Genomic DNA, 15,623 nt, shown 5'->3' with positions numbered 1-15,623 from the left:
TTGTTTACCGCATGCACAAAAATTGGTTTTGTCGAGTTTTTTTTAAACTTGCACTTTGCATGACAAAATATCCCAAGGTACTTCAGAAAAGGGACAGGACACCAACCAGGTGCCAGAACAGGAAGATTTTGAGGAAAACTTTTGAAGAAGGAATGTAGCATGGAAGAGGAGTTTAGAAAGACAATGTGCTAATTTAGGGAGAATTTATAAAAATCCAGGTAATTATTTTGTACAGCAAAATAGCTGTCGTCAATTATATTACGCCACTCACAATAATCCATCCACTTTTTGACCTATTTCATCAGATGAATAGGGACGAATGAAAGTTGTGATACAGTCCAAAATCTGGAGGACAGGCGTAAGTCCCCATTTATCGAGTGCTTCTTTCATCTTGTGAAATGACCAGGTATCCCTTCCAGCAATGATGGTTAAACGCATTTAACAGTTACTAGGTTAGACTGCCTTGAAAGTTTCAATTATTAGGTAGAACTCTTCAAAGGTATCTATTCAGCAGATATATTTGGAGTCATTTAAAACACGGGCTAATTACAAGTGCCTCTGGATAGCATAAATAGGGTAGTAATAGGCTGAAAACTGCATTAAGACATTTACTGCCACATTTAAGCCAACATGTACCTTTCCCAATCTAAACTGCCTGCACAGGTTTGTGAAAACACTTTTGACCTTGACTGAGTAGCATTATTATTTTGCAGACAACACGAAGATTGGTGGAGTAGCAGATAGTGAAGGGGACTGTCAGAGAATACAGCAGAATATAGATAGATTGGAGATTTGGGCAGAGAAATGGCAGATGGAGTTCAATCCGGGCAAATGCGAGGTGATGCATTTTGGAAGATCCAATTCAAGAGTGAACTAAAAAAGTCCTGGGGAAAATTGATATACAGAGAGATTTGGGTGTTCAGGTCCATTGTTCCCTGAAGGTGGCAACGCAGGTCAATAGAGTGGTCAAAAAGGCATACGGTATGCTTTCCTTCATCGGACGGGGTATTGAGTACAAGAGTTGGCAGGTCATGTTACAGTTGTATAAGACTTTGGTTTGGCCACATTTGGAATACTGCGTGCAGTTCTGGTCGCCACATTACCAAAAGGATGTAGATGCTTTGGAGAGGGTGCAGAGGAGGTTCACCAGGATGTTGCCTGGTATGGAGGGCGCTAGCTATGAAGAGAGGTTGAGTAGATTAGGATTATTTTCATTAGAAAGACGGAGGTTGAGGGGGGACCTGATTGAGCTTTACAAAATCATGAGAGGTATAGACAGGGTGGATAGCAAGAAGCATTTTCCCCCAGAGTGGGGGATTCAATTAATAGGGGTCACGAGTTCAAAGTGAGAGGGGAAAAGTTTAGGGGGGATATGCGTGGAAAGTTCTTTACGCAGAGGGTGGTGGGTGCCTGGAATGCGTTGCCAGCGGAGGTGGTAGACGCGGGCACGATAGCGTCTTTTAAGATGTACCTAGACAGATACATAAATGGGCAGGAAGCAAAGAGATACAGACCCTTAGAAAATAGGCGACAGGTTTAGATAGAGGATCTGGATCGGCGCAGGCTTGAAGGGCCTGTTCCTGTGCTGTAATTTTCTTTGTTCTGTGATTCTTAACCTGGGAATAAGCTCCAAGTTTTCAACAGCTCATGTGAATAAAGTTTGACACACAATGACTATTTATGGTTAAGATACAAATCCATGCATTAGCATTTTACACCAGGGATTAGGAGACCCATGTTCCTGTTGTAGCTTCAGCTGCTATTGACCTCCAGGATTTTCTAAGATGGTAGTCTGCTCTCCAACAAGTTAGAGATAGCACCAAATGAAGATAAATGTATGTAATTTACTCAGGATAACTTTGCCAAAACACATGGATAAACAGAGTAAAGAGCTAAAAAAAAACAACTGTTGGTGCCGCTTCGCTAGAAGTTCTGCCGAAGTTACAGCGGGAGATTGGGAGAACTCTGTAGAAATTCTCCCCCAGAGTGCCCCCAATTCCAAAAATGAGTTGGGGGGTTGTGGAATTTGCAAACATTTGACCAGGTCACACACTACAGCCTTATATTTCGTGGTTACAGAGCAGCATTTACAGAAAGTAAAGACTTTTGTCAATGGACACTGTTCTTCTCCAGCAGAAATCATAGTTTGTGGATCCTAAATTAGAAAAAATGCATTGAAAAAATTCTCTATTAAAGCTTCCAGAATCAGAGTAATTTCATCTCTAAAAAGAATTACTGCTTGCAGGAAATATAGTTACAAGAACAGGTGTTACCACCTTCTTTAAAAATATTTGAATACAATGAACAAATAGATCACTTGCCAAAAGCTTTTCCTTTAACGTGCAGAATTAACTTAAAAGGTACAGGAGAAACCTGCAATCATAGAGCAAGTGCCATAAAACAGCAGATGTAGCAACAAAGAAAAGCTATGAACTATGAGGAATCACAGGAGAACACAGCAGTTCAGTTGATACCATTATAGCCTCCCAGTGAGAAAGTTGTGGGTTCAAAACTTGGGCAAATAATCTCAGTTGACACCTCAATGCAGTAATGAGATGCCATCCTTCAGGTGTGATGTTCAACTGAGGCTGTGTCTGCCTGTTCTGGTAGATTAGGTGAATATTGATGATCGCATAACACTATTGAGAAAGAGCAAGGAGTTCTCCTGATATCATGGAAAATATTCCTTCCTCAACCACCATCACCAAAAACAGATAATCTGGTCAATCATATCAACACTGTTTGTAGGACCTTGCTGTATGCAAAACTGCTGCTGTTTGTTACTTTGAAAATACAGTTGGTGTGTAATTAATTGTACACAAAGCATTTTCAGATGTTATATAAATGCAAGGTCTTGCTTTCTAGCTGGTTATTAACTGTGAAAAATGTAATAATCCACTGGAATAAGGAACTAGTCGAAATATTTTTACAACCAAGAATAAAAGATTGCCTTAGATTTGCTTTAAGATTATTATTTTTCACTTGCATTTAAGTATTTGTCTGTTCTCCCCCTCCTAAACCACACTCCCGCTTGTACTCCCAAACAGCAAGCTAAAATCTACAATACTGAATTCCAAGGAACCAAACTGTGAAACATGTTCAATATTTTTTTTTCTGTAGAATCTGGTTAAGTCAGTAATAAAGCTTGCAAAATGGCATCAACTCTGCACCAAACGGCAAGAAAGTTCACCTTTGAAATTTTAACATGTTGACACTATGCATAAACCAAAGATGAGATAACACTTAACATATCAGTACTTAGTTGCTAAGTGATTGTCAATATAAAATCTGTCCAGCAATAAATGATTTACATATGCAGTATTTATAGATTTATATCATACGATAAGATTAAAGTTCACAATTTTTACACACTTATGTTATTATATGGACGTTGAAACGTCCTTCATCTTCAGAGAATCAAGTTCAAACACATTCTGGAAATACTCAGCAGGTCAGACAGCACGTGTGAAGAGAAAAACAGAGTTAATATTTCAGATGGACAACCTTTCATCAGAAGTTCTGAGTCTTGATGATAGGTCATCGACCTGAAACATTAACTCTCTTTCTCTCTCCACACATGCTGCCTGACCAACTGAGTATTTCAAGCATTTTGTTTTTATTTCAGATTTCTAGCCTCCGCAGAATTTTGCTTTTGTGACAAATATATTCTGGAATGGGTGTTGACTTTCTCAATGTAATGAAAGTCTTCTTGTGGTGGTACAAGACTGTGTAATTATATCCATTACAATGCTACCCTAATTATAGTTACTCTACGTCAGGATGTATATATGAACAACAGAATTTGGCACCTGGTGGTGTTTTTTTTGAGACAGGCAGAATAGTTATGTACCTGAGAAAAAGAATGTGGCCTGGGATTTTGGAAAGCTTGGGACATACAGGAGTGCATTAATGATCTTAATCCATATACCCTCCATGCAGCAGCAATGTGCTGTTAATTTGTTTTGATATTGGTGCAAGGGGTGTAAGTTTCTCGTAGATACAGAACACAAAGTTACTCTGATTACAAGTGCAGGGAAAGTACTCCCAATATTGAGTTCACTGCAGACTCAAGTGAAAGTCCAGGATATTTGTACCACTACAGCCTCACTGCAGTTTAAACAGAAAGGACACTTGTCCAAGTCAGATTAGATTTCCAAGAAATACGGCTTGCACATTTTCAAGAACTGCATGCTGGTTTACCTTTAAAACATACCAGTGGATAGGAGACTACAATTAGAGTCCCTGAATGAACACTTTGAATGCTGATGCAAGAGCAATTTTGCATTGGTACTGGATTTCTTCCACATGGAGGCTTGATTATTTTCTGCAAGACTCCCAAATCCCAAAACAATAAATACGTGTTCGAGTTCTACTGTGCAGCCAGCCTATCAGATGCTTCACTTGAATAAGCCTCAAAAGTTGAGGGCGAACTACAAAGCAGCAGGAATAAAACTCCTTATCCTGGTCTGCGGATAGTCCCTCTATGGTCAGTGAAAGTGTCTGTACAACATGGACAAATTCTGTGGATTTGCAGGCACTCAAACAGACCTGTGGAAAAAAATTATTTCTTTTTTGAATTTTGGGGAAGATCTTGAAGTGGAAGGGGCAGATAGATCACATAAGGTGGCACCACACTCACTTGGAGTATCTCAGCTGCTGTCACATAGAGGAGTATCCATCCACCAAACCTGAGGAGAATAGCCCAAGGAGTGTGGGAAATACAAAGACTGCAGGCGATTTCTTTTTCTTTGATTCCTCCTGCGTCCAGGATAAAATCTACCCAGACTCCAAAGGAATTGTTTTGCGCTGCATTCCATTGCCTAAGAATGTGATCCCCAGAACAACTTTCAGACCTTGCTGATGCTTTATAAAGTCTCTCAAAGTAAAATTAACTTTATCACCCAAGATCTGCTTGCTGGGAAACAGTATTCAAGCATCGTGATTCGGATCACCATGGCAAATCAAGGAAATCCTCAGCATCCTCGTCTACAGAGAAGACAGCCTTAGGTTTCGCATTGAGGACACATAAGTAGATTATTTAAGTAATATCCTCCCTACTACCCTCATCTTTATTTACCTAGCTAATAGGTGTCTGTGACGGAATAGAACTACGTATAGTAGTCACTAATAACCTGGGTCGCTTGCTGACATATAAACTTGTCTCGGAATCTTGGAATGATGCTATTTTAATTTACAAAGCAATTTGAGAATACAATCCAGATGTCTCACCTGTTTAGCCTTCTCTGAATTCTTTGTGTTGCTCATTTTACGTAATTAGTCTGAGTGGAAAATTAGCATTTTATATGCATTGTGAATAAAGACCCAGTGAGCAAGGAAACTATTCACCCTGTCCAATCGATTATAATTGAAAACTGCCCCTGGTCCTTCAACTTTAGGTTATCACAGAATCTCAGAATTGTTACAACACAGAAGGAGGAGACCATTTGGCCCGTCATGTCTGCGCTGGCTCTCCGAAGGAGCAATTTACCTAGTGCCACTCCCCCACCTTGTCCCCAGAGCCCTACACATTCTTCCTTTTCAGATCACAATCCAATCCCCTCTTGAATGCCTCGTTTGAACCTGCCTCCACCACACACTCAGGCAGTGCATTCCCGATCCTAACCACTTACTGCATTAAAAGGTTTTTCATGTCGCCATCCCTTCTTTTGCCAATTACCTTAAATCTGTGCCGACTTGCTCTCGATCTTTCCACCAACGGAAACAGTTTTTCCCTATGAAAGTGGACGGACCACTGGCATCAACCTAGGCACCAGAAACAACCCTGCAAAGTCCTCCTGACTAACATTCGGGGGCTTGTGTCAAAATTGGGAGAGCTGTCCCACAGACTAGTCAAGGAACAGCCTGACATAACTCATGGAATCATACCTTGCAGACAATGTCCCAGTCAGCACCATCACCATTCCTAGGTATGTCCTGTCCCACCACAGGGAGGCAGTTAAGTGGTAATGTCACTGGACCAGTAATCCAGAGGTTGAGGCTAAAGCCTTGGGGCCATGGCTTCAAATCCCACCAGGGCAGATGGTGAAATTTGAATTAAAAAGCTAGTCTAATGGTGGCCTTGAAACCATTGTCAATTGCTGTCAAAAAAAATCCATCTCTTTCACTCATGTCCCTTTAGCAAGCCAGTCAGTTTCTCAAGGGATGGGCAATAAATGCTGGCCTGCAAGTGACACCCACATCCCTTGAACTAATAAAAAAACGGTGGCGGCACAGTGGTATACAGTAAGGAGCAAATGGCCCGGGGAGTCCTCAACGTTGACTCCGGACCCCATGAAATCTCATGGCATCAGGTCAAAAATAGGCAAGGAAACCTCCTGATTACCACCTATCACCACGACCGCCCCTCACTCCCTTGGCTGGTGCCTCTCCATGTTGAACAGCACTTGGAGGAAGCACTGAGGATGGCAAGGGCACAAAATGTACTCTGAGTGGGGGACTTCAATGTCCATCACCAAGAGTGGCTCGGTTGCACCATTACTGACCAAGCCCTAAAGGACATAGCTGCTAGACTGGGTCTGTGGCAGGTGGTGATGGAACCAAGAAGGAAAAACTTACTTGACCTTGTCCTCACCAATATACCTGTTGTAGATGCATCTGTACATGACAGTATTGGTAGGAGTGATCACCGCACAGTCCTTGTGGAGACGACGTCCCATCTTCACACTGAGGATACCCACCGAGTGGTGTGGCACTACCACCATGCTAAATGGGATAGATTTCGAGCTGATCTAGCAACTCAAAACTGGGCATCCATGAGGGGCTGTAGGCCATCAGCAGAACGGTATTCAACCACAATCTGTAACCCCATGGCAGGGCATATCCCCCACTCTACCATTATCATCAAACTGAGGAACCAACCTTGGCTCAATGAAGTCTGCAGCAGGGTATGCCAAGCGCAGCACCAGGCATACCCAAAAATGAGGTGTCAGCCTGGTGAAGCTACAACAAAGGACTACTAGCATGCCAAACAGCAGAAGCAGCATGCAATAGACAGGGCTAAGCTACAACCAACGGATCAGATCTAAACTCTGCAGTCCTGCCACATCTAGTCGTGAATGGTGGTGGACAATTATACAGCTGACAGGAGGCGGCGGCTCCACAAACATCCCCATCCTCAACCATGGGGGAACGCAGCACATCAGTGAAAAAAACAAGGCTGAAGCATTTGCATCCATCTTCGGCCAGAAGTGTTGAGTGGATGATCCATCTCGGCCTCTTCCCGAGGTTCCCAGCATCACAGATGCCAGTGTTCAGACAATCCGATTCATCACACCATTTGAAATCAAGAAATGGCTGAAGGCACTATATACTGCAAAGGCTATGGGCCGTGACCATATTCCAGCGGCTATAATACTGAAGACTTACACTCCAAAACTAGCTGCGCCCCTAGCCAAGCTGTTCCAGTACAGCTGCAACACTGGAAACTACCCAGCAATGTGGAAAATTGTCCAGGCATGTCCTGTACACAAAAAACAGGACAAATCCAACCCGGCCAATTACCGCCCCATCAGTCTACTCTCAATCATCAGCCAAGTGATGAAAGGGACCGTTGACAGTGCGATCAAGTGGCACTTGCTCAGAAATAACCTGCTCACTGACGCTCAGTTTTGGTTCCGCCAGAGCCACTCAGCTCCTGATCTCATTACAGCCCAGGTCCATACATGGACGAGAGAGCTGAAGTCCAGAGGTGAGGCGAGAGTGACTGCCCTTGACATCAAGGCAGCATTTGACAGAGTATGACATCAAGGAGGCTTTACAAAACTAGAGTCAACGAGAATCAGGAGGAAAACTCTCCGCTGGTTGTAGTTTATACCCAGCACAAAGGAAGATGGGTGTGGTTGTTGGAGGGGAATCATCTCAGTCCTCGGACATCACTGCAGGAGATCGTCAAGGTAATGGCCTTAGCCCAACTATCTTCAGCTGCCTCATCAATGACCTTCCCTTCATCATAAGGTCAGTAGTGGGGATGTTCGCTGATGATTAAACAAAGTTTAGCACCATTCATGACGACTCAGATACTGAAGCAGCCCATGTCCATATGCAGCAAGACCTGGACAACATCCAGGCTTGGGCTGGTAAGTGGCAAGTAACATTCACATCACACAAAGAACAAAGAACAAAGATAAATACAGCACAGGAACAGGCCCTTCGGCCCTCCAAGCCTGCGCCGATCCAGATCCTCTCTCTAAACATGTCGCCTATTTTCTAAGGTTCTGTATCTCTTTTCTTCCTGCCCATTCATGTATCTGTCTAGATACATCTTAAAAGACTCCATCGTGCCCGCATCTACCACCTCCGCTGGCAATGCGTTCCAGGTGCCCACCACCCTCTGCGTAAAGAACTTTCCACGCATATCCCCCCTAAACTTTTCCCCTTTCACTTTTAACTCGTGTCCTCTAGTAATTGAAACCCCCACTCTGGGAAAAGGCCTCTTGCTATCCACCCTGTCTATACCTCTCATGATTTTGTACACCTCAATCAGGTCCCCCCTCAACCTCCGTCTTTCTAATGAAAATAATCCTAATCTACTCAACCTCTCTTCATAGCTAGCGCCCTCCATACCAGGCAAGTGCCAAGCAGTGACCATCTCCAACAAGAGAGAATCTAACCATCTCCCTTTGATGTTCAATGGCATTTCCATCGCTGAATCCCCCACTACCAACACCCTGGGGGGTCAGCATTGACCAGAAACTGAACTGGACCAGCCATATAAACACTGACCTGCAACAAGAGCAGGTCAAAGGCTGGAAATTCTGTGGTGAATAACTCACCTCCTGACTCCCCAAAGCCTGTCCACCATCTACAAGGCACAAGTCAGGAGTGTGATGGAATACTCTCCACTTGCCTGGCTGGGTGCAGCTCCAACAACACTCAAGACACTCAATACCATCCAGGACAAAGCTTGACTGGCACCCCATCCACCACCTTCAACATTCACTCCCTCCTCCAACAATGCACAGTGGCAGCAGTGTGTACCATCTACAAGATGCACTGCAGCAACTCACCAAGGCTCCTTCCAAACCCACAACCTCTACCACCTAGAAGGACAAGGGCAGCAGATGCATGGGAACGCCACCAACTTCAAGTTCCCCTCCAAGCCACACACTATCCTGACTTAGAACTATATCGCCGTTGCTTCGCTGTCACTGGATCAAAATCCTGAAACTCCCTTCCTATCAGCACTGTGGGTGTACCTACACCCCAAGGACTGCAGCAGTTCAAGAAGGCAGCTCACCACCACCTTTCAAGAACAGTTAGGGATGGACAGTTAGGGATGGACAGTAAATGCTGGCCTAGCCAGCAACGCCCACATCCCCCGAACAAATAAAAAAAAAAGCCCCTCATGATTTTGAATACGTCTATCAAATCTCCTCTCAACCTTCTCTTCTCCAAGGAAAACAGTCCCAACTTCTCCAATCTATGTACATAACTGAAGTTCCGCATCCATAGAATCATTCTCATGAATCTTTTGTGCACTCTCTCTAATGCCTTCACATCTTTCCTAAAATGTGACGCCCAGAACTGGAAGCAATACTCCAGCTGAGGCCGAACGAGTGTTTTATACAAGTTTAACATAACTTCCTTGTTTTTGTACTCTTATGACCCTATTAATAAAGCCTAGGATGCTGTACATTTTATTAACTGTACTCTCAACCTGATCTGCCACCAATGATTTATGCACATAAACACCCAGGTCCCTACGCGCCTGCACCCCCTTGGTTAGACAACATAGACAGACAGCACTTTTGATCACTCCACTAGGTTCAAAGTAGGATTCCTGCTACTTTCAGAATTTCTCTAAGATATAGTGTCACATTTTGGAGTTTGTTAGGTGTCATAATGGATCAAGAATGAAGTAATAGTCATTTGGTACAATAGAACTTGAGTATTGCTGAAAATAGAGAGATTTTGTTGAAGCTTTTCGTCTTGCACTCATCAGAATACCAATGCAAGGGAAGCAACAATTTATACTGTATGAGAAGAGAGTGCCGATTGGTTGACAAGTGGACTCTGACTGGTAGAGGTGTTGCCATGGAGAATGCACCAGTTTATGGTGACTGGTGTCCGACGACGTGTTTGATTTCCACATGCAACGTGAATATCTGACAGCGTTGCAAGGCCTTATGACCAACCTGGACATACACATCAGTAAACCTGACAAAGGGACAGGAATAGTCATCCTTAACAAGCATGACTATATCAACAAAATGCACGCCATTCTTACTGACGGGTCCAAATTCATATCCATTGGACCTGCCGTTCAACATGACTGAACAGCCTTGCTTGAAAGTAAGCTAAAATAAAACGCTTGCTGGACTTGTGTAAGAGCAATGAGCTGCCAGGTGGTATATATGACCGGGTTCGTCCTCACAGCTCGGAGCATCCACATATGTATGGGCTGGCCAGAACACAGAGAAGTGACGTCCCTCTACGCCTTATCTATGACAGGTTCTGCACAACATGAATTGGCCAAATGGTTGGGCAAATTGTTACAACCAGTTTTGAGCAAGTTCACCACATACACAGTGAAGGATTCCTTCACATTTGCAAAGACCATAAAGGACTTGCATATTGATAGCAATGCTGTGTCCATGTGCTCATCTGACATTGCTAGCCTATTCACCAATGTACCACTGAAGGAAGCCATAGATATTTGCACTGCAGCACTATATCATGGCGATCCAGACCTACTGCCATTGTGTGAATCAGTATTCACTGAACTTATGAACTCGACACCTCGTGCAACTGAGTTCAGTTTTTACCACATATGCCCAAATAGATGGTGTTGCCATGGGATCCCCTCTAGGCTCAGCTCTCGCAAATTATCTTTGTTGGGTTCCATGAAAAACATGTCTTCAAGGGAATGACACCTAACCGCCTACCTCTTACAAATTCGCCTTTGAAATGCAGCAGTCAAATGAGCTCCCTTTACTTGGCATAGTAGTTGAGACCACGCTCTGGAAGTGGTTCAAGAGTTCACCTACCTAGGCTCAGCTATCACCAGTAACCTGTCTCTAGATACAGAAATCAACAAGCGCATGGGAAAGGCTTCCACTGCTATGTCCAGACTGGCCAAGAGTGTGTGGGAAAATGGCGCACTGACACGGAACAGAAAGGTCCGAGTGTATCAAGCCTGTGTCCTCAGTACCTTGCTCTATGGCAGCGAGGCCTGGACAACGTATGTCAGCCAAGAGCGACGTCTCAATTCATTCCATCTTCGCTGCCTCCGGTGAATACTTGGCATCAGGTGGCAGGACCGTATCTCCAACACAGAAGTTCTCGAGGCGGCCAACATCCCCAGCTTATACACACTACTGAGTCAGCGGCGCTTGAGATGGCTTGGCCATGTGAGCCGCATGGAAGATGGCAGGATCCCCAAAGATACATTGTACAGCGAGCTCGCCACCGGTATCAGACCCACCGGCCGTCCATGTCTCCGCTTCAAAGACGTCTGCAAACGCGACATGAAGTCCTGTGAGATTGATCACAAGTCGTGGGAGTCAGTTGCCAGCGTTCGCCAGAGCTGGCGGGCAGTCATTAAGGCGGTGCTAAAGTGTGGCGAGTCGAAGAGAATTAGCAGTTGGCAGGAAAAAAGACCAAAGCGCAAGGGGAGAGCCAACTGTGTAACAGCCCCGACAAACACATTTTTCTGCAGCACCTGTGGAAGAGGTCACTCTAGAATTGTCCTTTATAGCCACTCCAGGCGCTGCTCCACAAACCACTGACCACCTCCAGGCGCTTACCCATTGTCTCCCGAGACAAGGAGGCCAAAGAAGTTGAGAAATCTACCACGGCCTACCACAAGTGTACCTTCACTAGTCAATACACGGGTTGGGATTCTTACAGTTCCACGCGCTAGAAGATTGACCTTATCGGCAACCTCGTAAATAGGGCTCGAGCCATTTGCTCACCATGCAAGCTAGATGCTGAAATAGGGTGGATAAAAGGCATCCTGCGTGACAATGGCGACCCTGATTAGATCATTTCTCACTGTATATCGCGCATACTTATGCACGGGCCAAAGGCTGTCATTTTCGGCCCTGAAAAGTGCTCAGTCTACCTCAAATTACCCTGGAAGGGTAATGTACCCCCAAAAAATTCAGCAACAGGTGAAGCTAGCTGTTTCACGCTCCTGCCATGCAGTAGCAACACGTGTGGTGTTTGCCACTAAAGGATTCTGCCGTCAAGCCAAAAAGCCATTCTGCCTATCACACAAATGAGTAATGCAATATATGAATTTCAAGGCCAGTGTGTTGCTAGGTATATAGGCCATACATCCCAAAGACTGGTGGATCATATCGAACATGTCCCCTTCCGCTGTTCACAATGGACAAGGTACAGGTTGTACCTGCAAATCTCAAAACACAGTGTCCAACATTAGATATGATTCCGCGACTGGACAACATTTGCTAAATAATCCTCCGTGCTAAGAATTATGCTGACAAGCAATTTAAGATAGACAGTCCGGCTCACAGTGTGGTGCGTTTGCGTGTACTGGAAGCTACGTAAATTAATACACAGGGCTCTGCTCTCTGCAGCCAGAGAGAACATGTAAACACATAGCGCCTGCTTCAGCTAAACAAAATAACTGACAGCCGTTCGCTGGTTCATTACTCAGGGCAATGCCTTGTCCAATCAGAATCAAGCTGCCTGGATTAAATTTCAAACAAAGCTTGGCAATTAACTGTCAGTCACCATAAACCGGTGCATTCGCCATGGCAACGCCTCTACCAGAGTCCACTTGCCAACCAATTCAGCACTCTCTTCTCATACAGTATAAATTTGTTGCTTTCCCTTACATTGGTATTCTTGCAAATTGCCCTGATGAGTGCAAGACGAAAAGCTTTGAAAAAATGTCCCTAATTTCAGCATTAAAGAAGTCACACTTGGAAACTGTTTTTACTTCTTGTTCATATTCCTACCATGCATACTCCTCCTTTGTGAAGATAGGATAGTTCTACAAGGACTGCAATAGTTCAACAAGGCAACTCACACTACTTTCTCAGGGGAAATTAGGGATGGGCAATAAATGCTGGCCTAGCCAGCGATACCCACATCCCATGAACGAATAATTCAAAAAAAAACAATGCCAGATAAAGCCCAATAGTTTCTGTTAAGTACACTGGTACTACTGGGCTAGTGATAGCCAACCAAAATGAAAAACGAACGTACAAAATAGGAGCAGGCCACTCAGCCCCTTGAGCCTGCTCTACCATTCAACAAGATCATGGCTCATCTGATTGTAACCTCGACTTCACATTCCTATCTAGCCCCAATAACCTTTCACCTCCTTGCTCATCAAGAATCTATCTACCTCTGCCTTAAAAATATACAAAGGCTCTGCTTCCACTGCCTTTTGAGGAAGAGAGTTCCAAAGACTCATGACCCTCCAAGAAAAAATCTTTCATTTGGGTCTTAAAGGGGCGACCCCATATTTTTAAGGCTGCGTTTACTGACAACACAACCACTAGGTGGTGCAGTACTGGCACATGCACAAATGCAGCCTCATCCACTGAAATATCAGTGTCTGAGACATCTCAGGCTGCTGCTAGTAATAAAGATGGCACTGCTCAATTTGTTAGAAAAAACAAATTAAACCCACATGCCTCAATAGCTGTGATTGCCACCTACATCACATCCCCAACAGTACCCCGCTCCCTCTTGCCATAGTGCTTCTCTTCGCCGCTCCCTCCCGCGTCCGTCTGCTTGCTGCTCGTTCCCCACTGCCTTCCCTCAGTCCCTCGCTCCAGGCCTTGCCGCTTCCCCCTTCTCCACTTCCCGCCATGCTGCTTTGGCCGTTCATTCTCCGCCCCATCCCCCACCGCATCTTTGGGCGGCGAGGCCTGAAGAAGTGGCCAAGGCAAGGCAGTGGCGAGGCGGGGTGTGAGCAGCCGGGTTTGGGGGGGGGGGTGGGGGCGGCGTAGCAAGGTGGGATAGAGCGCGAGTACTCGGGAGCAGCAAATTGAAAGCGCCGTTTGAAGCGGGCAAGGCGGGAAGGAGTTGGGTACTGTTAAGGGGTATGGAGCCAGCAATCGCAGCTATTGAGGGGTGAGGATGTCATTGCGTGATGACGTCAGCACGCATATTCATACTGGCAAGCTGGCAAATGTTCGTACACACTGATGACATCCACGATCGCTCTGCACATGCTCTGCGTTGTCAAGAGTCACCCTGTATTTTTAAATAGTGACCACTAGTGCTAGATGCTCCCACAAGAGGAAACATCCTTTCCACATTCAACCTGCCAAGACCCCTCAGGATCTTATATGTTTCAATCAAGCCACCTCTTATTCTTCTAAACTCCAGTGGATACAAGCCTAGCCTGTTCCACCTTTCCTCATAAGACAACCCACCCATTCCAGGTATTAGTCCAGTAAACCTTCTCCGAACTGCTCCCAACGCATTTACATCCTGAATGATGCAAACTGTATTATACTAATGCTTATAACTCTGCATTTATGAACCAGAATTGGAAGTGGAGCTATATCCATATGTTACTAGAAACTTGCAAGTCCTTAAGAATGCGTCAGAAAATCTCTTGCTCTATTACAACACATTATTCCACTTGTGAAAAGCGATCAATAGGGAGGATCCATGCGCAACCTCGCAATACGCAACAAAAATCTGGACAGTGCCCAGCCAGAGAAAAATAAGGCTGATGGCAATACTGAAAATACTCTGAAGATCAACATTTTCATCATATGGTTAGCTATCAGATGGCAGGAATTAAGGCATCACAACGGCAACAAGAATAATCAGTTTAGGGAAGCCCTGTGGATTTAAACCCTTGCCACCACCACCCAGCACCCATTCCTATGAATCGACCATTGAACAAATCTTCCAATGGACAAGAGTGTTTGCTACTTTGTGCCTCGTAAAACTGTAGTCTTTACAGAGACACACTACTACTTATTACTACCGTTAATAGCATAGCCCTTACATTGAGCCACTGAACATCAGGAATCAGCTGGCTGGATGGAGTACGGGAGGGAGAGTGTACTTAAGAGTCCATAAGGTTCAGAGGTTGCAGTGGCCTGTTTGTGGAAGAATGGGGCTAAAAGGAGAGGGGCAGTGAGGAAGGGAACAAGTTATTGGAACTCAATTTAGGAGGTGTTATCGTGAATGTGCTATATGATTACAACTTTTTCTTTATTTAAGAGCGAAAATGGTGGAAGTGGGTGAGGAAATAACTTAGCAGCTGTTCCTCAGAATATCTTTTGTTGGAATATGGTTGGGTGTAATTTATCTTTAGTAAAATGTGACTGGCAAAAACTGAAACAGAAAGTTTTGTTGAATAAGATTGGTGAATAACATGCAGAAAATCACCAATTTAAAAAAGGATACAAACAGAAAGCAACACAGAAGGAAATGGACCAGGGGTTCAACGATCATGATGCAGACTACAAACTCCATATTTATAGCAGGCAAGATATTTTGTTGCAGTTGGGTGTTTTTACTTTGTCTGAAAAGCAACTAACAGCTCGGTGAGCCACACCTTTCACACATTGGGCAAGGATCAGTTTCAAAGCTGAGGCTTAGGTCTTCAAGTCATTGACTCCAATTACTTTCACAATTCATTCCAGTGATAAGCTAGGTTTAGC

At 44.4% G+C, this 15,623-nt stretch overlaps 1 protein-coding gene across 1 annotated transcript in view; it reads right to left on the bottom strand.

Annotated features, from left to right (window-relative positions):
- Positions 1 to 15,623, bottom strand: part of iars2 (isoleucyl-tRNA synthetase 2, mitochondrial) — a 103,155-nt gene that overhangs the window by 38,156 nt on the left and 49,376 nt on the right. The gene's annotated exons all lie outside the window — the stretch shown is intronic.

The sequence above is a fragment of the Heterodontus francisci genome, chromosome 13 (assembly GCF_036365525.1).
Source record: "Heterodontus francisci isolate sHetFra1 chromosome 13, sHetFra1.hap1, whole genome shotgun sequence".
In the NCBI taxonomy this organism is placed as follows: domain Eukaryota; kingdom Metazoa; phylum Chordata; class Chondrichthyes; order Heterodontiformes; family Heterodontidae; genus Heterodontus; species Heterodontus francisci.
This window is presented reverse-complemented; position numbering and strand designations above follow the sequence as displayed.